At 40.2% G+C, this 2,652-nt stretch overlaps 1 pseudogene; it reads right to left on the reverse strand.

Annotated features, from left to right (window-relative positions):
* Window positions 1–445: 445 nt before the first annotated feature.
* LOC118925929 (small nuclear ribonucleoprotein G-like) lies at window positions 446–866 on the reverse strand (annotated as a pseudogene).
* Window positions 867–2,652: the final 1,786 nt, after the last annotated feature.

The following is a 2,652-nucleotide window of genomic DNA, read 5'->3' on the forward strand; positions in this document are numbered from 1 at the left end:
GCAGAGCAGCAGAATGAGAGAAACTATTTGGGTAAGTGAGCCATGAAGGCTTCACAGGGTAAGTCTCAAAGGGGAATAAAAACTTGCTGGACGGAGAGGAAAAGAAAGGCATTGCACAGCAGAGAATAGCTAGAGCAAAAGCACTGAGCTGTGAAAATGCCAAGCATGTTGAGGGAAACTGAATGCTCCAAAGTGGCCCTGGGAACAATACACATCAGGAGAGGGCTTGTTGGCATGAAGTGACTAGAAAGCTAGGTTGGGACCAAGTGATCAGGGACTTTATATGTCAGTCAGAAGGACTTTGGACCTGGTATTAGCATTCATCAGAGTTTGTGTTTTTTTTTAATAAAAAAATTTAATGTGACAAGTTTACATACGACCATCAAATGAGTCCTTAGAGAGGGAACATGTGGAAGCAACTGGTTTCTCTGCTGAACACAGCCATTTATACTTTTTACAAGGCTGCTAACATGATGGTGTTGTTTCCATATATTACCACCATTCCAATACTGGCCTGTCACCCTGGTTTGTGATCTCCACACATTCATCTATCCCAAGATTCATGAAGGGATCAAATCCCCTCAGTAGTCCTTGGGCTGGTCTGCTACTATTCAGTATCAACGATAACTTCTTGTCCTCAGATTTTTTCAACTAGGGAGGTTAGCTTTGCTCATGGCGTCTCCTCAGTGGGCTCAGAGCCACCTTGAAATGGAAATTGCAGTCTCCCTCACACTCCCGAGGTATCAGCAGAGGGTTTTAAAGAGTACAATGGCATGGCTATATATAGCAGTCTTCTTTCTAGTCCATTCTACAAGGGACATTGAGCCCTGAGCCTTGTAAGAGGAGACTGCTGCCCTGTGCGTCATTGCCACCTCTCAGCGATGCTCCCCAGCCTCTGCTAAGCCATCTCTCACATGCCCCTCTGGCTTTCCGAACCATTCCTCTCAAATTTTCATGGTTCCCATAAAAACAGGTGCCAATATCCTCTTCCTTTCTTCTTCCGACCTACCATTGATTGCCTCTGCTCTGAGGGCTGTATTTGATCCTCGGATCCTTTGTTAATGAGGGCCAGCTCACACCCTTATCATGGTCATGCATGGCATTGCTGGCCCTGGACATAGGACCTCCATGTCAACTCTAGCAAGATCTGCACCTGTATCAGAGAGTGATCATTCATCTGTTCAATGCATGTTTATTGAGTACCTATTATGTGAAGGATAATTTCAGGCATTGGGGAGACAATGAAGGATCAAATAAAGGAGACATCTGCTCCCTGCTAGTTTACGGCCTGTAAGAGGGGTTGGCAAGCTGCAGCCAGTGGATCATATCTGGACCACCATCTATTTTTGAATGTAAAGTTTTACTGAAACACAGCCACATTCATTCATTTATGTGTTGTCCATGGCTGCTTTCATCCTAAAAAGGCAGAGTTATGTGGTTGCAGCAGAGACAGTGTGGCCAGAAAAGCCCATATGTTTACTTTATGGAAAAAATTTGTGGATCTCTGGTCCAGAACAGTGCTTCTTGAACTACCTGTAATGAAAAATGAGTTTTATATTTTACTTCATTTTATTGTGAGAAGGTCACTTAACATTAGATCTACCCTCTTAACAAGTATTTAATTGTACAATGTATTACTGTTTACTTTAGGCATGGTGTTTTGGGCAGGTCTCTACAGCCTTTCCATGGGTTAAGTGTGGGTATATTTCTGAGTTCTCTGTTCTGTTCCCTGGATTTATGTGTCTTTTTTTTTTTTTGGTGCCAGTGCTGTATTGTTTCAATTATTGCAGCTTTGCAGTATAGTCTGAAATCAGGTTGTGTAATACTTCTAGCTTTGTTCTTTCTCAAGATTGCTTAGGCTATTTGGGGTCTTTTGTGGTTCCATGTAAATTTTAGGATTATTTACTCTATTTCTGTGAAAAATGCTTTGGTATTTTGATAGCTATTGTACTTGTACTGAATCTGTAGATTGTTTTGGGTAGCGTGGCCATTTTAACAATATTAATTCTTCCTATTCATAAGCATGGAGTACTTTCCATTTGTTTGTGTCACCTTCAATTTCTTTGATCAATGTCTTAAGACCATGGTTAAAACCATTTCATTTCTAAAATGTCAAAATATACAATATGCTGGAATTGCATCTTTTGCTACTATTTAAACTTATTGGGGAAAAATTTTATATTTAAAATTTTAAATAATAGAGGGGTTTCATAGTATTTGCATGTTATTTAATTGTATACTCAAGCAAAAATGTTTGAGAACCCAGTTTCCATTCCCCATTATAAACGTCCTACTGCCCGTAAGCTCTTCCTACTTGAGGACCCTTTTTTTCTCCTCAGCATATAATGCCTTTATTTAGAATTTAGGAATTATGGACCCTTTTTTTCTCCTCAGCATATAATGCCTTTGTTTAGAACTGCTGATGACTTCTGGGTGGTTGTGTATTGTCTATGGGAGCCAAATGAAATCACCAGCAGTTTTGTCTGCATAAAGTATAGAGGAGGTTAAGCTTCAGACTTGGTAGAATGGATGAGCCTTTCAGTTTAAGTGTACACAGTATCATTAGGTTATTTGAGGTGAAGAAACATGTGGAAATAGTACCAATGTATGCCTGTCTTTTTTCCTCTTTGGATGAGCTTTTCCTTTACTTTC

This window comes from Manis pentadactyla, chromosome 10 (assembly GCF_030020395.1).
Source record: "Manis pentadactyla isolate mManPen7 chromosome 10, mManPen7.hap1, whole genome shotgun sequence".
NCBI classification, from domain to species: domain Eukaryota; kingdom Metazoa; phylum Chordata; class Mammalia; order Pholidota; family Manidae; genus Manis; species Manis pentadactyla.